This window comes from Myxocyprinus asiaticus, chromosome 32, assembly GCF_019703515.2.
Source record: "Myxocyprinus asiaticus isolate MX2 ecotype Aquarium Trade chromosome 32, UBuf_Myxa_2, whole genome shotgun sequence".
Taxonomy (NCBI): domain Eukaryota; kingdom Metazoa; phylum Chordata; class Actinopteri; order Cypriniformes; family Catostomidae; genus Myxocyprinus; species Myxocyprinus asiaticus.
In genome coordinates, this window is record NC_059375.1 from 26,988,725 (window position 1) to 27,014,230 (window position 25,506).

At 36.8% G+C, this 25,506-nt stretch overlaps 1 protein-coding gene across 5 annotated transcripts in view; it reads left to right on the forward strand.

Annotated features, from left to right (window-relative positions):
- The window catches only part of LOC127423321 (zinc finger protein 438-like), a 71,416-nt gene that overhangs the window by 3,492 nt on the left and 42,418 nt on the right, over window positions 1-25,506 (forward strand). The window contains exon 2 of one of the 5 annotated variants that reach the window (XR_007894303.1): window positions 18,646-19,720. The exons of the other annotated variants lie outside the window; for them this stretch is intronic. The gene's annotated coding sequence lies outside the window, so the exon portion shown is untranslated. Of the gene's footprint in view, window positions 1-18,645; window positions 19,721-25,506 lie in introns of those variants that run through there. 5 annotated transcript variants of the gene reach the window in all.

The window sequence follows — 25,506 nt, forward strand, 5'->3', positions numbered from 1 at the left end:
AAATGAGATCAAACGACTATTCGACAACAAAAATTTTTGTTGACAATTTTTTATTGTCGACATTTTCGATAACGTCGACTAATCATTTCAGACCTAGTCAGTAGTAGTTTGTAGAAATAACTTGGGAAACATTGGGTATTTCATAGAATAGCTTGCTTTCCCTAAAAACATTCATGGTTCTGTGGTAACATTTTACATGATGGTTTGCTTTCTACAGTTCATATTATATGAACGTATTGCTATATTATTAATCGTATTATTTGGGCTGCATCATGTTACACCCACCATTCACATAGTTCATACTTGGGAAGGTACTTGTACCATTTGCACTGCTTAGGGTGTGTATGTTACTTACCTAATGCATTAGGCAATGGGAAAATGTGTCAACTCATAATGTAATATGGTTTTGATGTCAGCTCTCAATTTGAAAATATCAGCTTACCTATTAAATGAAGTGTTGTAAGTCCTGTTTGCTCATAGTATTGTGATTTGTGTTGGTTGCACTGACTTGAATTTGGAAGTAAGGCCTAATTTAGCACTAAATCAAAGTTGGGCGATCATAATAAAATTGACCAGGCTGTGGTTGTTTGTTTATATACTAGCCAATGTGAAGAGTAGTGGCTTTTCAAGCTATTAAATCTCCACTGCTGGGTTCCGAATCAGAGTAATATTTTCTTGGTTAAGCCACAAATCATTCCGGACATTATGGAAATTTGCCTAAGGTATAACAGCAGAACATCTTTTTATTTATAATGGCAAAGTCTGCTGAATGAGTAGAAATGTCTGAAATGTCAGGAAAATTGTCCTGAGCAATTTGTGTTAAACCCATACACAAGCACATACTTTATTACAGTTTGTGGTGATAAGAATTGGCATTGGTAAAGAAATGAACTGGCAAAGCTATACAGGAAGATTCCTTCAGACTGGTGTCATTTTGAAAATCAGTGTACTAAATGCAGAGGCGCAGCCAGGTTTATAACATGCCCCTTTTCAAAATGATGTTACTTTTCTAAAAGCTGTCCTGAAATGAACATAAGACTTTTGACATTTGTGTTTGCGGTAGTTCTTAATTCTTAGAGTTCTTAGTTGTGAACCATTGCTTTGTTTCCATCCAAAATGTTTCAAATTTTTTAAGTGCATTTCTAAAAATTCGACTTAAGAAAATACGGATTGTTGCATGTTTCCATCCACTACGTAATGCGCATTATCATGAGGGAGCCGCCTCGTCATGATGGAGCAGCTGAATGACGTCTCCCTGCTTTGGGGGCAGTTTTATTTGCAAGATTGGAGCAAGTATCTAATTTTATTAAATGCATCCATGAGACACCGCAGAATAAGTGTTATATCTGATATAATGTGGGCTGAAATAGCTGCGATGCCACACACTGCCAGTCTCCGCATACCTGGGAGCGCCCGCTCTCAAAACTGTTCTGGAGGAATTTGAGGACCTACTTTGTCGACCAGCTGGGGGTTAAATGCTTCAAAATGACAAGCGCTATGTTCAAAGAATTGTGTGCCAAGGTCGGACCTTTCGGTGGGCTAGTCACATCAAGCTATCGCACACTCATAACACATGCATGAATGGTCAAAACATGTCATCGTTTTGCAAATAAACCATTTCCATCACCTTAATGCGCATTTTAACTAATGCGAAACTCTAGAAAATCCACCTCCTCCTAGTGCATAACATTTTAAGCGAATTTAGAAAAGGTTATTCGCAAATGAAGCGTTTCCTTTCAGGATTTCATATGCGCAATTTCAAAATGTGCATAAAAATAGTTGGATGGAAACCCACCTCATGATGTCATGAGTTTTAACCTTTGCATGTCTATCTTCTACTCTTTGCTGTGCTTGTAAGTTAGAGACAAGTTTTAACAAGAATGTTAAAACTTTTATATAAAATTGATGAATTCATGATTGTACTACTGTGTGTGTTAAGTATGTTTAGGTTTTCTTCTTCTTGAAAGATAGCTAATGTGAATGACAGCAGGTACCTTTTTAAAGGAATTGTTCACCCAAAAATGAAAATTTTTCCATCACTTCTCATGTCATTTGAACCACATATTATTATTTTCCATTTGTAAAACACAAAAGGAGATTTTAGGCAGATGTTGTTGCTTTTTTCCATACAAGGAAAATGGTTGGTGTTTATATTGCCAAGTTCAAAAAAGGACATAAGTATCATATAAGTAGTTCAAACAACTTGTGTGTTAAATTCCAAGTCTTCTGAAGTTATATAATACCTTTGTGTGAGGAACAGACCGAAATTTAAGTTATTTACTGATAATCATCCTCTCTGCCATAGTTCTCAAGTCTAATTTGTGGTTGCATGCATTTAAACTTGGGCTGTCAGTCGATTAAAATGGTTAATCAAATTAAATAGGCCTACATCATGTGATGATTAATCAAATTAATCACAAAGCTCAAAAGGACATACAGGCAGCATAAAGGTAATCCATAAGACTCCAGAGGTTTAATCATGTTTTATGAAGCAATCCAGTCGATCGTGATTTCAAACTCGAGTACACTTCCTATAGCACCGTCAGTTCTGTACATGCGTCAAGCGTTAGGAAGTGTAATCGAGCTTGAAATCATGATCGTGCAAAGAAACTGCAGTGGGAAGATATACAGTGAAAAAGGAGTAACATTTTGGTCTGTTCTCCCCCAAAACCGATTGGATCACTTCAGAAGACATGGATTAAACCACTGGAGTTTTATGGATTACATTTATGCTGCCTTTATGCCTTTTTTGGAGCTTACAAATTTGGTCACCATTCACTTGCATTGTAAGGACAAACAGACATCACCTCCATTAAAATACAGTATCTTTGTTTGTGTTCTGCAGAAGAAATAAAATCATACGAGGTTGTATGACAATATTCTTAATTACTATTAGCTGGCTAGCTTCAAAGATGTAAAAACCCAGTTTTAAAACAAAACACCATCTATGCAACAGAGTGGAATACATTAAATGTGCACATCTTGTAGTGACATTGGGGGCTGAAATCCTAGAATAGGCCCTGGTTTATATTATCTTTTTGTATTTATATAAAAATAATTTGGGTCATCTTGGACCTAAACTGACACCTAGCGGCTTGGATGCAGCATTATTTAAAATCAATAGTTTTTTGACATTGTAGAAATGTAGTATTCACAGTCAGCCATGATTACTTTAATCAATAAGTGAAAGTGTCAAATAACAGGATGGTTAGTGAGATTAAGCGAGTAGTATTCAGCTGGTCATGTGATTCTAATATGGCAGCCCCCATGTGCGGACCCTCTCCATGTAAAATAAAACAGCTTTTATAAGGTTACTGATTTGACTGGAGTCTTCATTTTAATGTGAGTGGTCATGATTTCCTGCATATATTGCAAAATTACAATTCATGTCTTTAGGAGTTTTTTTTTAATGAGGAAAAAATTACTAAAAGTGCATCTTTAAACTGTTTCTCCACTGCCATGCATAAAACGGGTCCGGCGTTGCAGGCTCGTGGTCACACACACAATAGCACCTCAGCTGAAAAAAAATTCCTAGGGGAAACACTTAGAATGTTCAATGGAAAGATGATGATGATATTACTACAGATGTCTGAATGTTTCAAGCAAACTTCTTTTTCTTAAAAGATGGCTAGTGAGATTAACAGCAGGTAAATTCAGTCTTAAGTTTTTTAGGGATGTGCACAACTTTTCGAGTACTCGTTCAACTTTAAATATTTGACTAGTAAAAACACTACTTCAATATTACAATTATATTTGCCTGACATGGGCAACAATGAAACTACTTCTCTCATCTTAGTCTTACAGTTACAACTTAAATGCATTGGTTGGTGCTGTGAATACATGATGTTGTTAAATGAATCTTTTGCCCAAAAAGAAACTTTAGTCATTATTTAAAGTGATCATATCATTGCAGAAGACTTCAAATGTATGTTTCTATGTAATAATGCTTTTTTTTTTTTTTAATTAGAAAAACATGGTCAAAGGTTAAAGGTGGAACTTACATTTTTTAATTTCAAGTAACCGATTACTTGTTTTGTTTTTTTGTATTGGAGTACTTGACTACAAAATTACTGAAAATGCCCATCCCTAATTTTAAGGGCATTAAGGGCGACTGAAGTGACTGAACTGAGGTAAAAAAAAAATGTCAAAAAGGTCACTCAAAAAAAGAATTTTAGCTGCTTGATCTATTTACTGAATTAAAATATACTAAAGCAACAAAATTCTAAAACATTTTGTCACAACTTGATTTCAGTGTGTTCTATTCATTTTAAATTTGTAAAATGGAAGTTTTCTTAATCTATTTGAGTTTGGACTACATGAATACATTAATGTAGCATTGATGAAGCTGGGCGGGGGATTTCCATTTCCCAGCATGCTTTGCATTGGACTCAATAGGGAGAGTAAATATTACATTTGAGTGTTATTTTCTGTGTTTTTGTGCAAGATGAATATAAAGGGTGATACTTGTAAGTGTTTAATGTTTTTTTTTATTTATTTTTTTATGACATTTAGAAGAGTTTCTGTTATGTTGGAGTTTTGGAGGTTACCATTATGGTGAAAAGTGGAGCTGATGAGGACAGGCAGATGTCGCACATGTAATTGATTGCTTGCTTCGTTGACCAATTGCTGTGCTAACCATAGCATAGTTAGTAAACTACACTTTGTAGTGCTTCCAATCAGCATGTCTCATTTATTTGAGTTGCATTTACACATATTTTGTTTAGGTTTACCCAATTAAACTAGGATCTTTCTACACAAAGTTGTTGTGTTGAGATTACATAGTAATTTTAAGTTAGGAAAACTAATTTTAAACATGTGGAACTACTGTTAACGACTGAATCAAGTTCAGCAAAATAGCTATTTTTTTGAATGCACCAAAGCTAAATAACAGTTTAACATAACACGATATACTACTGCATAAAATAGGAGTTGTGCTCTTAAAAAGTTTAGAAAGGGTTAACTTAAACACTAGAGTTCAGAGCCTGTTCTGCTGAAGTAAAATTTTTTCCTCATCAAAATATTTTACTTTAAACTTATTCAGAGAAATTTAGGAGATCAATGAGAATCTTCTGAACGTTATGGTGTATCTGTTGGCAGTCAAAACTCATTTCTGTGGTATCAGTGAACACATTCTTTCAGAGATTTTGAAGAAGGTTATTAAATACAACACTGCATGGACGTTTTGCACTGCAGGGAAGCACACACACACACACACACACACATACACACACACACTCCTTTTGGAGGATGCTGAGGTTTATTTTGGCAGTTGTCATGAAGTTTTATGGTTTCACATGTGGTGAGAGAGGGGGAGGGAGACCCTTTCCATAGCAGAGATGCTTCTTTAACATTTCCGGTCATTCAGAACAATGTCAACATCACTGCATGCACAGACAGATGCACACACACGCACACTAAGGTTGCACGGTATACCGGTACTAACGAAACATCTCGATACCAAAAAATGTCAAATGGCACTTGTTAATTTTGGTACCATATTAAAGTATGCTGCCATTAGCAAAATGTAATGTAATGTGAAAGTTTTGAGATTAAATCAAAGACCATTTGAAAATAATAATAAAAAAGCCTCTATATGGCCAAGTGTGATCATTAAACAGCAGAAGGATGTAATTTAATGAAATAATATACAGTCACATGCGCTGCGAGCCACAGTATGAATAAGAGGCGCCTGTCTGCTCTGTCATCTCCTTCACACTCACACACACACAGGCACGCACATGAACACACACACAAACGCAACACACACTACTAATGCTTGATTTTCATGCAGTGTGTCCAATAGTATCCATCTACAGAGCCACAGATCAGTGTGTTGACCTGGCAACCTTTTACTCCAGATAATCAGATTGTTTTCATTAATACTGTAAAGCTCTGTTGTGCTTTTTATTTTTTTTTTTACCAACAATAATATATATATATATATATATATATATATATATATAGGCATATATAAGGCATAATTTGTATCTATTTTCTGTGTAATTTCATCAGAAGTCTTTATTTGTTTTTAAGTATTGGGTTAGTATCGATACCGAGGTACCAGAGCTGGCATTGTACCGAAGCCAACATTTTGGTATCGGAGCAACCCTAACAGACACACACATATACACACAAAACATTTATCCCATACACACAAACCAAGCCAGAAAAAAGATCGCTATCTTAACTCCCTGGCTGGTGACTTTGTAGTGATTACTCGCAGGAGACTGCTCACCTATCTGTACAGTGCTAAAGGAAGATGTGTTTGGTCAGAAATATAGCGCTCTCTACAATTAGAGATCAAAACTGCAGGAAACTGGACTTTAATTACTGGGATAGTTCTGAGCATATGCAGAACAAATGCCTTTGTTGTAACAGCACAAAACTTCACAGCAAGGTGCAACGTGTGGTACAAGTAAACATATGAGCATGGAGCCCTATATATATTTTATGAGCAGTTCATCTCTTTGTTCAAGAGACACAGTTTGCTGTAATCTCACTGTCAAGATTCAGAATTTCCACCATTGTCTTACATATGCAGAATCCAAAGAGGTCATACAGCAATGTGTGGCAACCTTGAGCTTTCTTGTTTATTTTTCAAGGGGATGATCATGATGTAGAATAATTTAAATATTCTCTTACAACAATTTCTTTTCTTTTTTTGTAGTTTCAGAAAACATCTGCACAAACTTGACCCTCTTCGCTACACCCATGAAAAATATATTTATGCAATTTAGTAATTATATAGGTACATAGATGTAATGGAAAATTCTAAGCATAAATAAAAAAATAGGTTTGTTCTTATTTTGGTCAGATATACTCTTGTAAGAAAATTGTTTTTCCTCTAAACTCTGTGTCCTTATTTGTGGAGACATTTTATGGAGACATGATGTGAATATTTCCATACAATGCAGGTCAAAGCAAAACAGACATTAAGGCAGCATAAAAGTAATCCATACTCAAGCGATACAATCGGTTTTAGGTGAGAAACAGACCAAAATATAACTCCTACTTTTACTTCTCTCATCTTAGTCTTGCAGTTACAACTTCAATGCATTGCATTGGTTGGTGCTGTGGATACATGATGTTGTTAATTGAATCTTTCACCCATAAAGACACTTCAGTCATTATTTAAAGTGATTGTATCACTTCAGAAGACTTGGAATGTATGTTTATGTAATAGTGATAATGTTTTATTTTTTTTATTTTTTTTTTTGTCAATTTGGAATCGAGATGTTTATGCATAGTGCTCATTTTTTCATAAAAAAAAAAAAACCCAGTTCAAAGGCTGAAGGTGGAACTTAAATTCTACATTTAAAGTAATCGATTACTTGTTGTGTTTATGTGTTAGAGTACTCAAATACAAACATATTGGAAATGCCCATTCATGAGTAAATGATGAGAGAATGATCATTTTTGGGTGAACTAATCCTTTAAAGGCATAGTTAAAGGTACATTAATTAGGCAACTGTCTTGAGTAGGAAGTGACTAGGCGGACACACACACCAGAATGTCCTTGCTGTAAAAGCTCACCTTGGCGTTTTGTGAAAATGAGCAACACCTTGGACAAGGAAAATGCATAAAAGTCTGAATTATGAATGTGGTCATATTGGACTGGAGGCAAAGTGGCTGCAGTAATGGACTGGTGAATGTTTCATTTGCTTTGGTTTTGTTTGCAATAGGTATGAAAGCAGTCTGTCCTAATTTGCAAAAATGAAGTGCTATTGGTGACATATAATTTGCATCTTTGCATGTTCCCTTGAATATAGCCTAATGCAAATTCTCATGGCTTCTTGTCCCCCAAAAAAGTTGCCTTCAGAGAGCAGCTTGCATTCTTTGCATCTCTTGTAATTCATTCATGGCCGACAAACGCAAGTGTAGTTCTGTACATGAAATGTTTTGGTGATAAATCCAAATGGAATAATATTTCAGTGAGACCCACATAGTCTCATGACAGTTTGTAATAATTTGTGCAAGATGGCGAAATCATAAGATATCGTATGACTTTGCTTGTACAAAAAGGTACAACTTTTATTCCCAAAGAGACAAATCAATCATGAAAAGTCATGGAAACAACTTCAAATCGATACAATGCAGACATCAAATTTGAGCTCCTATCCAACACTTTAAGCAAGGAAAAGTCTGTGAACACATTTGCTTACTCATTCCATATTTATTTATGCGACACAAATGACTGATTGATGTCAATAACCAATAGGCTTCCCTAGTCTTGTTCCAGACCATCTCATTTTCTTTCTTCCATACACAGAAGTTATTTGCCTATTAAAATCATGAACATGTTTAGAGACCAAGGTAGTGCACTTTAGAGCCAGTCACATGAGCTCTCGCTCGCGCTCTCTTTCAAAAGTGAATGATTAGTTACATATGGAACTTGATCAGATAAATCCATCCATTTTCTTGATTACACAAATCTTGGCCCACCTTTCCAGTAAGTGTAAGTTTCTTGCACAAAAAGAATCTTTGCCTAAGATGATTGTAGTTTAACAAGCAGGTAAATGGCCAGAACTGTTTTGGTGAGCAAGTCGAAATATCTTTATACGGCTCATTTGAGAATGCTTGTTGCTCAACTTTTATAGGAAATTGATGCCTTGTGGTTCTGATATTTATTACAAGACATAACTATGTGTTTTAAGTATAACACTATTGTTACGACATTCTGACCTCTTTCCAGTTCAAATCAGGCCTGGGATGACAAACTTGTGCCAGAAGGAAAGTGCTGTTTTTGTTTATAGGTGCTTTCAGTTTAACTCAAGTGAATGAAAGGAAACAATAAAATACCATATTGACGGATCCCTCAGGTATTCTTGTCCACGTCAGGATCGGTTCTACTTTATTTAAATCTGCAATTAATTAGATGCAGCGTGACCTTGATTTCCAAACGACTTCAACATTGCTTTGACTCAAAACACTCTCCATATCTCTCCTTGTCTCTCACATTTGTACCTATCAACATGGACCTTCACCTGCCCACCACTGGTCCATTTTTCCTCTAGTCATCCCCCTTTCCTGTCTCTCCATCTCACTCATTTCTTCCCCTTGTCCACCTGAGGAGGTGACTCTAGTATGACTCACTTGTTGGTTGTGTCCCATCTCATGCCTTTCCCTTATTTCAGACGCCTTGAGCCCGTACTGCAAACTCTTACTGCTATAAGCCCACATAAACCTATATACACATGGCATGGGTTTTTGAGGATCGCTGTGAGGATAGAATTCCATTAGGATGGAAGAAGAAGAGATTATAAAGAGAGGAAAAGGCAAACATTTTAAATGTTTTTTAGGATCCTTGAAATGACACAAAGTGGCATTTAGTCTGAAATCTTGCCCTTAAAACGTGTTTGCATGATTTGCATGAAGATAATATCACACTGCAATACAGTATACTGTATGTATTTTGATCAGTATGGCTGACTTTAAAAGTGACGATCCAGAGTTTCCACTATCATGGCAACTTGGAAATATCAGGGAATTTTAAAAATGTGATTTCCTGCCCTGGAAAAGTCATGCAAATTTCTATAATGCACATACATTTCTCTAGTTACACTTGGTTCTAAAATCAGCTAGAAATCTTTTGAGTGCAATCTCCATGAAATGATTTTTATAGGACTTTTAAGGCCTTTTTGGCTTTTAAAGAAGGAAAGATAGCCCTCATATTTTGTCATTAAAAAGTAATAAGCTCACCTGTCTTGATAGTTTTGGGTTGAATGGATCACATGACTGCTTCCCATGACCACAAATACATAATCGTTTTCAGATATCTCTGTTTTCTCTGTTCACACTACAATGTGAAGGCGGCATTTTCAAATGTATCCACTTGGGACAGGGTTTTCGAAAAGCTCAGTTTTCGCTGTCTTGATGTGGACGTAAGGCCAAAATGATGCATTTTCAAATGAAAACATATTAGTGTGTTCCTGTCCTTGATTATTCCTTCAGCCATGTCTCAGTGCCTCGTAATGAAGAGCTGTGTTTCTGTGGTCAGTCAGTTAGTTGGCCCAGAGATTTGTAGCCCTCGTTGTTTAATGGTTTTGGAATGTTGTCTCTCTTCAAGTGGTCGACCGATATATCGCCAAGGCTGATAAATCGGCCGATATTCAGAATTTTTTAAGTATCGGCCTCGGGCGATATATTTTTCCATTTGGCTGATTTGTTTCTTGAGGGTGCTGAGAATCACCTGCTTGCATGTGAAGCGACTGAGATACACTATATTGCCAAAAGTATTCACTCACCCATCCAAATAATTGAATTCAGGTGTTCCAATCACTTCCATGGCCACAGGTGTATAAAATGAAGCACCTAGGCATGCAGACTGCTTCTACAAACAATTGTGAAAGAATGGGCCGCTCTCAGGAGCTCAGTGAATTCCAGCGTGGTACTGTGATAGGATGTCACCTGTGCAACAAGTCCAGTCGTGAAATTTCCTCGCTACTAAATATTCCACAGTCAACTGTCAGTGGTATTATAACAAACTGGAAGCGATTGGGAATGACAGCAACTCAGCCACGAAGTGGTAGGCCACGTAAAGTGACAGAGCGGGGTCAGCGGATGCTGAGGTGCATAGTGCGCAGAGGTCGCCAACTTTCTGCAGAGTCAATCGCTACAGACCTCCAAAGTTCATGTGGCCTTCAGATTAGCTCAAGAACAGTGCGTAGAGAGCTTCATGGAATGGGTTTCCATGGCCGAGCAGCTGCATCCAAGCCATACATCACCAAGTGCAATGCAAAGCGTCGGATGCAGTGGTGTAAAGCACGCCGCCACTGGACTCTAGAGCAGTGGAGACGCGTTCTCTGGAGTGACGAATCACGCTTCTCCATCTGGCAATCTGATGGACGAGTCTGGGTTTGGCGGTTGCCAGGAGAACGGTACTTGTCTGACTGCATTGTGCCAACTGTGAAGTTTGGTGGAGGGGGGATTATGGTGTGGGGTTGTTTTTCAGGAGCTGGGCTTGGCCCCTTAGTTCCAGTGAAAGGAACTCTGAATGCTTCAGCATACCAAGAGATTTTGGACAATTCCATGCTCCCAACATTTTGGGAACAGTTTGGGGATGGCCCCTTCCTGTTCCAACATGACTGCGCACCAGTGCACAAAACAAGGTCCATAAAGACATGGATGAGCGAGTTTGGTGTGGAAGAACTTGACTGGCCTGCACAGAGTCCTGACCTCAACCCAATAGAGCACCTTTGGGATGAATTAGAGCGAAGACTGCGAGCCAGGCCTTCTCGTCCAACATCAGTGTCTGACCTCACAAATGCGCTTCTGGAAGAATGGTCAAAAATTCCCATAAACACACTCCTAAACCTTGTGGAAAGCCTTCCCAGAAGAGTTGAAGCTGTTATAGCTGCAAAGGGTGGGCCGACGTCATATTAAACCCTATGGATTAAGAATGGGATGTCACTTAAATTCATATGCGTCTAAAGGCAGATGAGCGAATACTTTTGGCAATATAGTGTATGTAATCAACCAGTCACGGTTCGTTTTGTTGTTATGTGCCATTGTGTTACTACAATAATAGACCGGTGTACAACACATATAAGAGCTGCGGCAGACGCGTTTGAGCTCATAATGTTAAAGTGCTCGCCTGTCTCATTCTCCCTCTCTCACCTCAACAGTTCCCTGTAACTTTTAACTGACTTGTCTAATGATAAAAGCGCAAATATCAATAAAACTAATATCATATAGCCTACCATCTGCAAATATGCAGATATCTCATTTAAACAGATGTCATTCACAAACCTCACGAAAATCCAGCGTTTTCTTCCCATCGAGTGCTCATCTAATATCTTCCTCTGAAGCGCGTATTCTATCAGCCAGAATTAAAAACTTCAGGATCAAATGTTCCTCTGATTCACAAATAATGACGATAACACCGTGACAATCCAAGTAGGTGATACATTTTAAACTGTTAGTAGATTGAGGCTCGTGCTGGATCCGCACAATCGTGTAAGAGCAACTTCTGAAGGCTGTGTCCGAAACCAGGAAACCAGGAAAATGCTGCCTCCGGAGGCTGTGTACGGAGGTACGATGAAAATAAGGTGCTTTTCAAACTGTTCGGAGACCAGTTTCCTTAAGAGTTCCATTCATTCAAAACAGCTGTCAGTTAAGCCATTAACTGATTAGGCAGCAAGGTAGCAAGTCAGCTGCCTACATTTTCGGATGCAGCCCAAGGTAAAAGCGTTTCACGTGTGCTATAAGTAAATGTCTTATTCACTATACACTGTATGTGCAATTGGTTTGATTGGGTATTTTTTTGAGAAAATGCGATTGTTAATGTGGACAAGTGCTAGACTAGTGTATGTGCTTTTATTTCCTTCCTGATATATTAACAATTTCTTCAAGTGCAAATAAATAAAAATAAAAATTGATGACTGAACAGATATCAAAAGAAACAGCTGTCAACCATTTAAAATACAATTTTAGTTTGTGTGAAATTGAGTAAATATAGTGCTAAATAAGATTTTATTATTATTATTTTGCAGTTTTGTGTTTGTTATTTACTATATTAAATTGAGTGATATATCAGAATTGTATTGGCCTATCGGCCACACTGCTCTCTGGATATCGGCATCGGCCATTAAAAAACCCCATATCGGTCGACCACTAATATGAACATCTGAATTCATCATATGCAAGCCCAAATGGAATCTGCACCCACAGAACTGAAATGGAACAGCTGTCATTCTACATATTCAGCGTGATCTCATGAGTTTTCTTAGGCATTCCTATGTTAAATGTGGTTTTAGCATACAAATATTTAAAGTTACACTATGTAACTTTTGGCCCTCAAGTGGTTGAAGCATAAAACTGCAAGTTACTTGTGGAGGAAAACTTTACGAGAGTTGTGATTAGGTACTGCTCTTCTGGTGGATGAATCTTATGGTTCAGGACTCTGAGATTACCTATAGAGTGGAGTCATGGTGAGCTATTTACATGTTGATATTATGTTATTCTCTTAAAAATGTATAACCGATATATTGCTTACTTCAAGGAAGATAAACACTCTTAATTATATTTTAAAATGATTATTAAAGAGTTTTATCCGCCGCCCAATAGACATTAATGTTTGTATTGTACTACACATATCATATTAAGAGGTGAAACTCGTAAAATGGCTGATATGAGTCCAATTGAAGACACTCAATTTTTATATTACAATCTACAGCTGCAGTGTACAATACAAGTGAACCGTCATACTCCAATAGTAGGTTTGTGCACTGTAAAAAGAAAGACTGTAATACAAAAATGCAAAACGAGAATGAAATACTTTATTGAACATTAAAATAATATGCAATATAACAAGTACAATAATACATTTTTAATAGTTTAGTTGGAAGTAAAGCTACAACAGAGAAATGGTTACACGCTAAACAAAACCATAAACATTTTTGTATTGTGAAATCTGAACATTATAGACAACTTAAGATGAGCATAAATTCATGTGGAACCACCTTGTACCTATAGTGGCTTTTTCAATCTGTTTAAACATCTGCTAAAAGGATAAAATGGCAAGTGTACGTACATAGATTTATTGCTCCAAAAATACTTTATTGGCTTACACACAAAATGAAACTTATAAACAGATTGCGATTGGTACATAAGTAATGTTCGAAGCATGACAAACAATATAAGCTTCAACAACCCTACCAGAAAACATATCCAAGCAATATAGCAGGTAAACAACTTCGCTAAACAGTAAAAAACAGTTAAATCCATTAGGACTCCTGAAACCATGACTTGACTGATTGAACAGCTGTTGCACTTGCTTCCCACTTCTCGCGACACAGCCGGAGCTTCTTTCTCAGCTTACGGATATGATGTAAACACACAAGGACAAATGACATATGCCTGCTATTTCCCGCAAAATCCGACCCGACAGCTCAAATTCCCTAAAAATAAAAATTATTATTGTAGGCTTACTGTAGTGAATTGGGGTAAGACAAGGACATGGATTTGAACATGGATTTTTTGTGTACTCACTCAATAATTATTTTTTGTTAATTTTAACCCAAAAAATCCTACATTGTGCAGCTTTACGTATGTTTGCATAGACCCTGAAACATAAAATATTAACATATTGACAGCATCTAAAACACAAATTTCTTTATATGACTAAATTTAGAGACGTACAAATGTACAAGTTCTCATATTGAATTCTTAGAATTATTAGGTTGATTTTATTGTATTTATAATCAGTTATATTATTTAAATATGTTTGTATTTACCTAACTTGACATTACAACAGTTTCATTCTGTTCTATGTAATTTATAGTGCTGTATTCACTTTAACCAAGGCTAAACTTTTACATTTTAAAATGAATAAATTAATTTAGGGTTAGGACTAGAGGTAGTGGCTGGGTTAGTGGCTTGAAAATATCTAAATAATAGTATATTGTAACAAATTATTGTGACTGTTCATTTATCTGCCTATTACATTTTAATATGTTGTTGAGAATAGTTAGGTTGTGTTAGGCTGAGGTTAATGGCTCAAAAATATATATAAAAAAAATATTAGTAAAAATGTATGCTATTATAGATTCCAAAAAAAAACTTGCTTTCAATACTTCCGTTGTACATTTCAGTGTCTATTCAAACATACAATAATGTACATGTAAATGTACATACAAATACTTACAAATAATAAACATATGCACCTTAGTGTTTATAATTTTTTTCTACTAATAAGTAGTACACTCAGCTCAGTTTAAGATGTTTCTTTTTTTTTTAATGCATTGGCAGAGTTCTGTAGATTTTGCCCCAAAAGGAGCAAAGAAAATGTGAAAAACGTCTGCAGAATCCGTGTGGTCCTTATTGTTTGTTATACTCTTTATACATCAACAGATTTCAGTTATAAACAATGTATGAGCTTCCATTTCTGGATGGATGGATGTGTAAGAGTATATTCTTATTATTATAGCTACAATTCATTATTGAGGTAGCTGCACATTAAACCTGAAAAAGCCCTATGCATAATCACAACAATGTTAAGGACTGCAAAAGCCTTTCCTTAAGGGGTGGTCACACTACACTTTACACTCTGTTCACTCCCATTCAAATACATCCAAATGCAGAAGACTGGAAACACAAGCTTATACTAGAAATTTTGTGTTCGACAGCAAATTAAAGTTCAAGTTTGGAGAGCTCTGACCTTCAAATCCATATAACGAGAAGACACGTGACCAGTAGAAGATTGCAACGTCGCAATCTTACATTTTTGCTCAATACAAAAAATATATATTTAAAGCTGTGCATGTTAAGCCGCTTTTACATGGCCAGCGAAATTGTCACCGGATGTCGCTAGTCTCTTTATAGTGAAGTTACTAGTGGGCGTTCCTATCGCTGTCCTAACGTTATTGGTGGACTGCACAACTTGCTGGCCATAGTGAAAATCAGATCACAGAAGAAATGTGCTGCCAGTAAAACTAAGAAATAATTCTAATTTGACAAAATCAGTTATCAGTTATCCTTGATCTTTTGATATCTTAGAGTTCATTGAACTATAAATACTTATGTTTCAGAACTCAAAACGTCCGCCTCAATACAAAAAGAGCATTTACTAAACCAAGCTGCAAAAGAGTCTTGTTTGGATTTTCCATAATTTGTGTAGTCACAGAGATGAATGCTTAAGCTCACGACTGCCTCTACAGCAAGACATCAACACCTACTTTTAGCTACATCATCGCACCCTTGGCCTGCCCACTGGCGCTTAATCAGAAAGGTGAAGAGGAGAGAACAACACAGATGGGCCTAATATTCCAGCACACTAAAGGGGACTTAAACAGGACATGTTCTGCCCATCTGGACTATTTTTAAAAGCTTTTCTACATAAACATGCAATAGACGAACTGCTTTGGCTGTTATTATTCATCTTCCTCTGCTTTTAAAAGATGCAGTGTCAAATTATAATTCCTAAAAGGAGACCCCCATTCTGCCTCTTGCTGTTTGAGGATAAACACGTCCTGGAAATAGTGACTGAAGGTTAACAAAGTTCCTGATAGCATCAGTGAAGGATGTTACGTCTTACCGTGCATTGTATTACGTGTGTTAAGAACATTTTATCATGGATAAAGCCAATGTGTGTTTGGCTCATTTGAGCATGTATTATATGTATTTTAAGCTTATATCAGCATGGATTGCTTGTGAACATAGTCACAAAATTCAAGCTTTGCAAAGAAAGTTTAGGAACTGTTATTAAAGATGGGGCAGTTAAAAAAAACTATTGGACCTGACTGAAAACCGTAAGTAACCTGTCATGACTGTTTTATATGTCATGACTGTTTGATATTTGTAGTTTATGGTGCTGCTGCTGTGCTTGATTGGCTGGCTTGACACATTCGGATGCAATGTGTTGGGTGTGCGTTATGTGTAAAATTTAAATTTAGTTTTGTATTGTTGTGGAGCTGGTTTATTCTCTTCTGATCGAGTTTCAATCACATACAGTTTGGCTGCATTCGAGGGGCTGCCTGATGTGTTTACATTAAAGTTTAAAGGTGATGCTGAGGCTTAAACTGAACATTTCAGAGGGCCAGAGACAGGGTAAAAAAATATAATATATTACTAAATTATGACTGTTTTGGTGCAAAAAATCTTTACTGACATTATAAGGGAAATTTTATCATAGAAAAAATAAAATCATGAATGAACTATCAATGTATTCAAGCTCACTCAGAATGCTGACCGTTTCTGAAACGGTTTTCCACTCATCATTGTTTATTATATCCATGCATGTGATTACAGACAGTAACTACATTTCCATCCAAGTTTTTGCGCATCAAAATAAAGCTGATGGAAATGTAAATTATCGCTAAAATTTCACAAATGTCGACATAATATTTTTCCGTTTAACTCTAGTGCATAAACTCTGTCGATACTTCAGATGTCGTGAAAAACTGGTTTGGAAACACTTTTTGTTGAGAAAATTGGCATTAATGCAGAAATGTAGTGTCACATGACAGAATTTACCCCAGTTGTTAGCCTGTTAATCATGACGATGGTATATATCCTTGAAAGCCAATTTATTGTACGTGATTATGGATTGATCTTAACAGCATAGCACAGATCCGATGCTGCAAACATGACACTTCCAGGAGTGCACATCGACAAGTGCAGAGAACAAATGAATGGCCACTGTTTGTGATTAATTTAATCGTGGTAGCCATCCGTTTATTTATTAAAGTTGCTTTTCCACACCATTCAAAATAATAGACAGCAGTCATGGAATTAGCCCACAATTCAAAAAAACATATTTCTGTGCACAAAGATGTTTTAAATTAAAAATAAATACACAATACTAGGAGAAAAGCTTCAGTGTGCTTTTTGGAACACTAACATATAGCCCAATTCTATAAAATTATTGTTTAGCTTACTTTTGAAAACAATGCTGGCAAAATTCCCTGTATTAAATTAGCCTGTATTAATAAATTACCAAATGCATTAAAATAATGACCATTTGATTGCAATTCCTCCTCTTTGATTGCATTTATTTGTGAAATTAAATGACAGTAAGCTGTCTAATTTCAATGAATTGTCTCAATGCTCTCTCCATTTTACCAAAACTTAAGAGGAAAAAAATTAGGGACATCTGGGAAGTGAAAGGTACACATTTAGCGATATACACACATTTCTGTATGGAAACGGCTTAAGGGCAGATTTCTTTTGCGATAAACCAAAACTTATGCGACAGTGTTTTTTTAGGCATGACGTCATCACACACACCAATTTTAATCGATAAAAGACAATTTTAATGGTAACAGGCAGAAGACGGCAAATTTCCCAAACTTTTTTTTACGCATTTTCACTTTGACGATAACAAAATAGCGTGAAAAGTGTATGGAAACTAGGCTATTGACAGATGACGTGAGCTCTACTGCCTTCTCTCTCATTGGTATTCACTCATGTATGTCGCTCATCATTTACATTAAGTTCAACTTTTCTCAACTTTGTCGTGTCGCTCGCCATGCCCACATCTTGTCACTTTCGGTCATGTCACAGAAAGTCGCTCTTCTCTCATTGAAAATAAATGAGATTGTGTCTCTTTGTCACTGGCTGTGTGAACAGGGCTTTATTGTTGCAAGAAAGTGCGTAGACAATATATTTGAACATTTTGAATGTAAGATTATTTGTTATTTGTGATGGATTATTTACTTGAACCAGAAGCCCTCCCATGTGACATCATATCCTGGTCTGTTGCATTTCCGAATGTGACCCCCTCTTTAGGCCAAAGAATATGCTGTTATGTGGGGTTCTGTATTACACCCCACATCCACCATTAACATGGTGTTTTTAGACACATTCATGTTTACCCAACATCGCACGCAACTGGAACGACACACATTCAAAAAATGCTTAAATACTCAAACAGTTCTATTGATAGAGACTGTGAGATGCAATGTTATAAATTATCTGTAGTTTAGAGACTTTCATACCAAGAAGACAATGTAGGTGAATTGTTATGTTGTGACCGTGAGTACGAAAGTTACCTCAGGATAATCGCATGTACGGCTCTAATGAGACAGTTGTACAGTACTAGCCAGGCCAATTGTCTCAGAAGATGATGTTTCCAAGCCTTAGGGAGTACCCTGTTACAGACCAAACAATATGGAGGGTTGATTTGGTTTGTTTTTGTTCTGTTTGCAGATAGACCTGTCTCTCGCTCTCCAGTGAAATATAGTTTGCAGTGCTGAATTCAGCATGTCTGAGGAGCAGTTGCAGTATGCGGTACCTGAAGTGCTGACTAGAACTACGTTCTACTGGGAGTGACTTGCCAAGCTTGAGATCAAGCACATTAGCCCATTCTGCAATGATTAAGAGTGCTTATTTAATTGCATTTCATTTGGAATTACTTTTGGCCTATCTCTTATATTTGAATATTTTCCTATTCTAGTTGTCTAAGAGCTGAAGCATTTGAAATTGAACTCGATAAAACGCTTCTATGCAAAGATAATGATAACGATGAACCCATTATTGTTGGATGTCCATAATGAGCATTTCAAAAGGTGCATGTAATGTAAAGCAAAATAATGCAGCTAAGGAAAAGCAGTTAAAGCCAACCTTAAGCTGTGCAAAAGAATAAGACTAAGACAAAAGACAAAGACTATGATACTGACTACAACCAGATTTTCAGGTTTTCCACAGTTATGGAAAACCTGGAAATATCAGGGAATTTTAAAACTTCATTTTAAAAAGTCATGAAAATGAATACAATCTTAAAAAGTCATGGAAATGTCTATAGTGATACATTCTTGTAGATCTCAGTAGATCTATATAGTTTAATTAGCTATAAAATGCTTTTTGCAAGGACAGTTTCTAAAAAAAGCTTAATTTAATTTAAAAATTAGCTTTAAAAATCTTAAAAATAAGGAAATGCATTGGTCAAAAGGTGTGTGAACACTGGGTCTTGTTTATGAGGGCTTAGGCATGTGTACTATGTGAACAGAAATTGAACTATAATTGATCAAATAAAAAGGCATTCTTTGCAAAACTGTGCCAGTTGAATAAATGCAGAAGAATTCTTCCAGCAATGAACACATCATTCCCATTTCTTATGGATGCTCGCTCAGTCTGCACAGGCTGTTTAGAGGCAACCTGGCTGTTGTAATGAGGACATTTACGTCACTCTGAATCAGACGCATGCATGGATAAGCGGCACGCTGCCTTTCTGTCTAAATGCTCTCTGCCACCTACATTATTAAAACTTGTTTGTGTGGGTTTTCTTTTTCTTTTCTTTTTTGCTGTCTTTTCTCATTGGATGTTCACCTGGAAGTGACAAGCATGGAGTGATTATTCATCATGTCAGTGTGCTATTGGAAACACTGATATGGTTGTAAGCTTTTAAGCTGTTTTCAGTAAAGACTGGCTTGGTCGCTATTTCTGCGTAAAGTCATTCATTCCAGACATGGCGTGGTTGACTAGAAGCTTGGACGTAATAGACGTCTCTCAAAAACACAGAGCAGCTATAGGGCACAACAGTTAGGACATCCTGATAGACCGGGGCCAGTGTACGAGAGTTTCACGCCAGTTGACAGAACTAGTTGTCACTGTGTCTTATGTTTGTTGATCATGTACTGTACATGTGTTTTATGCCTTGTAAGCTTAAACATTTGGTTTTCTATTGTATCAAACATTTTTGTTGCTAATTCTCCTAATGTGCTGTAAATATGTTGCAACTGTAAAGTTATCAAGCTGACTTAGTTTAGGGTTGTTCTGAAATCCCTAAACCAAGATCAAAATTAACTAGAGCTTTCAAGCTACAATTACCAAATTTGGCGCAGACCTTCAGACAGTTTTGACTCAGGTTGCTATGTCTTTTCAAACTGATTTTTGGGACCAAATCAAATTCCAAAAATCCCATAGACTTACATTAACAGAATGTTCAAACCGGTTCTATCTATCAACACACTAACAACTAGCTAGAACACCACAGCGATGGTCCAGCCAACCAGAACACCCTACCAAACAGCTAGAACAGCAACACCTAGGAACCAAACAGAACAGCCTTGCATCACCTAGTAACCGGCCAGAACACTCTAACAACCAATCAGTAATGCACTGTCTGACTTTTTTGTATGTGTCTGAAAGTAAGACCTGTATAACCTTAAAAAAATCTAACTTTTAAAATCATTTTAAATAAGGTCTAGTCAAGCCAACATCAAAGTTTGACTTGATAAACTTTACCAATCTTGTTTGATTGTGCTTGTTTCCCTTTCCTTGCTGTGTAATGTTGACTACAGCTGGACATTGCTAAACTTTCCATTCTGGGTCATGTGACCTAGTTTGGAACCAGGCTGGAATTTGTTACTGACCCCTCCTTAAACCAATCCACCCCCTAACATACACACACTTCGACACAAGCATGTGTGTACACACAAACACACACCCACACAGACACGTAAATGAAGCCAGGAGAAGCTAGGTGGAGAACATGCCCATTGAGGCAGCATGGGTGTGTGCCCACCTTGGCCATTCCAAAGAGAATCTTGCATATAACATTAAAAACAGATTGGCAATAAAATGAAAGAGAAGGAGAGGAGGACAGAAGAGGCCAGAGGATGAAGAAAGACGTCCGATAGCAGGAGAACAAGAGAGGGAGGAGAGGAAAGGTAGTGTCCAGCTCGGGCAGCTGTGTGCTATTACTCCTCTCACCCTGCCCCTCCTCCTGCTACAGGAAATGAGCAATCATTTAGTGGTGACAGGTACATGTCGAACCACCGTATCTCTCCTCTAAAACCTTGCGAATACTGCTGCACAGCCGGCCAACATTAACCCTACAGACCACCACACACTGCTGTCTGCCTGGGTCAGCGTATGTGTGTTTAACAAATAGAAAGAACAGAGACCGAAGAAAGCTTGCTGAAAATGCACTTGCTGAAAGTTAGGTAGGGTCATAGTTAAAAAATAAGGACTTTTTCAGCTGGCCTAGTTTTTTCACCGTCCCCACCAAAACAAAAAAATCAGAATTTTTAGCAATGCATTTTTATGCTACAACCCTCTACGACAGCATTTGTGGCATAATGAAATTTTGACTAATCCCTCCTTTTCTTTAAAAAAAAAAAAAAAAGCAAAAATCGAGGTTACAGTGAGGCACTTACAATGGAAGTGGTCAAAGACAGTCATAAGTCTCTATAACAATTTTGAACAGACATAACCTAATCCTAACATAATCTATAGAATAACAGTATGTTGGCTTTGTCGAGCCAACATAACTAGATTTTTTTCACTCTCTGAATTAAATGAGTGGAGTTTGACTGTGCAGGAGTGTTGTTAGGGTGTTGTAAGCAGTTACTGAAGTGGTTATTAATCACTTGCTAAGGTGTTCTGCATGGTGCCAAGTGAAAATTTTAACTGATTGCTCAACAAGCCACAAGATTTGAAGTATCATTCCTGTCTGTAGCACAAATAAATACTTTCTCCTATCCCAGTTTATTATGCAGAGTGAGCTATAAGTAAGCCATTCGTAGGTAATTTATTTTTTTAACTGTAATCACGGTGTCTCTGTGGCACTATAAAAATTATCTGTTTTTGGAAAACTGTTTGAAAACAGTTATTATTTTTGCAATTCCGTTCGATGGCACCATTGCCGCAGAAATTACACACTGCAACTTTAAGGTTAGGGGTTTATTCAAATCTCTAACTCAAACTTTATCAAAAGTAATAGAGAAGCTTGCCTAAAAAGGAAGAGAGAGATCTAGCTGAGCAAATTAATTAGTCGAAGCCACATCAACTGTGCTATTCGATATGCAGGATTCCAGACAACTGCTTTAGACATGCGTAATAGATGGTGATATAGGTCAGGTATGCTAAGATGAGCTCTGGCTATGGAGATATTGTATCCACAACTTGACCTAAACCACTGGAACACTATAAAACGTAAATCTTCAGAATACCTCCCTCATTCTTGGACATAGAAAAGAGTGCGTGTCAGAGTTTCCCTGAGAAAAGCTTGGGCCATTGAAATGCATTAAAACCCTGCCCAGAAGAGTCAGTTTTTAAAGAAACACATTAAAGGAACCACACTCCATTCCTGGAGCTCTCAAAATTTTGACAGGGGAGCCAATGACTGCAAACCATCTCCATTATTTTGTCCAGAATAATGTAATCAAATTTAAACTGGGTACATTCAAATATTGAGTGACCTAAAACCGTATGAATCGTCAAGGCCTCATCTTTTTTTCAGTCAGCTGGGACAACTGCTGAGTGGTGTGCCAACGTCACGCTACATATAATCCCCAATGTACTCTCGGTAAGCCCCGCTCATGATGTGTTTGTTATACATATTTAAAGTCATCCGAATTTTATTTCAATAAATCACCCAGAGGATATGCTTGAATCGGTTTCCCATACACAGAGCAGCGTAAAGCAGGGCAGTCTGTTTCTTCATTTTGCCCCAGCTGAATTATGAATAACAAAAAAATGTTTATATGCCGTCTATCTAGCATGTCTGCTGTTTTATCACCTGGTCAGACTGACAAAGTACAAAGTCTGAAGAACTTTGTTACATTGAATTGACCAGCGAGTTTTCACAATGACAAAATATTATGCATTATATTTTGATTATGCCCTCTTTTGTACTTGTAACAGACTACATTATAACAGCCTATGTTAATGAAAAGGTGTTGGAACAATGAGACACAATGCAGCAGCCAAAGATGTATGACATATACAGTATGTACACTGATGTCCTCCTGGATAAGTATAATATTTAGTGAAAATTGTTACACATTCTGAACAGACATAGACTAAAAGATGGATTTTAAGAATCGATTTCTGATTTTTCAAATGAAGATCACAATTAATCAGATAATCTGTTACTTTACTCTGTCCTAGCATTCAGTAAGCCCAGTTCTTGTTTTCTATGTAAAATCTTTAAAATCTTTAAGCCTTGATGCCTTGTTCCTCATTACCATATCCTTCCTCTTATAGGAAGTGATCATGTGACAGTGTATGTGCAGCAATCTGCTTATTGCCTGTTTTATAAACCTGAGCTGTCCTAGGTAATGTTTGTCATGTTCAATATCATGCAGAAATGTCCTCTGTCTGGAAAGCGGTCAGCGCAGACATAAATTGATTTGAAATATTTATAAAAATCGATAAAAAGCACTGCAGCGCTTAACTCCCCCTTAACTGTTTTCTCTCACTAGCTCACTGCCTTCTAAATAACTGTCTCAGAAACAGTGCTCTGAACCTCTTTGGCCACTATAACATTCAAAAGAAAGTTGCTGATAATATAGTTTTGATTACTGATGGCAAGCCCACATGGAATCTGTGCCTTCAGAATTCCGTAAAATGAATAGCAAATTTTCACAGAACTTGAATGTTAGGCCACGTCCACACGAATACATTTTCAGTTTAAAACTCAGTTTCTTAACGTCATCGTTTTTCTGAAGTATCCGATGATAGAGGGTGTTTTCGAAAGTTCTGTTTTCGGTGAAGAAAAACAGAGTTCCAGGATAAGAGATGTAAACGTAACAGAATCATTGCATTTTCAACCAAAAAATGTTTTGGTGTGGATGTGACCTAAGTTGTACTCATCCACTGTCCCTTGCATGTTTATTTATTCAGTAGTTTGTGCTCATTTAATTATCCTTTCATTTACCAATAAGAGTGTAGTCTCAATAAAAGGTTAATGTGTTGATATGAGTTTTTGTCCTAATCAGCCGTGACTGCGACAAGAGAAGTTTTTTGGTTGCGTTGATTCTTTTTTCTGCTGCATTGTATTGGATGGCCCACAGTGAAATCCCATTAGTCCAAAATCCCTCTTCATATCCAGTAAATGTATATTAAACATCAGATATACTCTCACTGAGCACTTTATTAGGAACACCTGTACACCTACTTATTCATGTGATTATCTAATCAGCCAATCATGTGGCAGCAGTGCAGTGCATAAAATCATGCAGATACGGGTCAGGAGCTTCAGTTAATGTTCACATCAACCATCAAAATGGGTGAAAAAATTTGATCTCAGTGATTTCAATCATGGCATAATTGTTGGTGCCAGACAGGCTTGCGTGAGTATTTCTGTAACTGCTGATTTCCTTCACACACAACAGTCTCTAGAGTTTACTCAGAATGGTGCCAAAAACAAAAAACATCCAGTGAGCGGCAGTTCTGCGGACAGAAACACCTTGTTGATGAGAGAGGTCAATGGAGAATGGGCACACTGTTTCGAGTTGATAGAAAGGTTACGGTAACTCGGATAACCACTCTGTATAATTGTAGTGAGCAGAATAGCATCTCAGAATGCACAACGTGTCAAACTTTGAGGCGGATGGGCTACATGAGCAGAAGACCACATTGGGCACTTTATTAGGAACATAATGTTCCTAATTAAGTTCTCAGTGAGTGTATTTTCATTAACAGGTTTTGTTCCATGTCATACAGCGTTTTCGCTTCGAGTGTGGACAAACACTGGAAAGTTACATCACACCTAGTGCTAATGTCAACCATTTTAGTGTTCTGTTACACTCTTTAAAATAAAGGTTCTTTATTAATATACACTACCAGTCAAAACTTTTGAAACACTTGACTGAAATGTTTCTCATGATCTTAAAAATCTTTTGATCTGAACGCGTATGCTTAAATGTTTGAAATTAGTTTGTAGACAAAAATATAATTGTGCCACCATATTAATTTATTTAATTATAAAACTAAAATTTAATTGAAAAAAAAAGTTTTTAAAATTGATGACTTGGACCAAATAATAAAGAAAAGCAGCCAATAAGTGCCCAACTTAGATGGGAACTCCTTCAATACTGTTTAAAAAGCATCCCAGGGTGATACCTCAAGAAGTTGGTTGAGAAAATGTCAAGAGTACATGTCTGCAAATTCTAGGCAAAGGGTGACTACTTTGAAGATGCTAAAATATAACACAGTTTTGATTTATTTTGGATTTTGTTTAGTCACAACATAATTCCCATAGTTCCATTTATGTTATTCCATAGTTTTTATGACTTTACTATTATTCAAAAATGTACAAAAAATAAAATTATAATAAAGAAT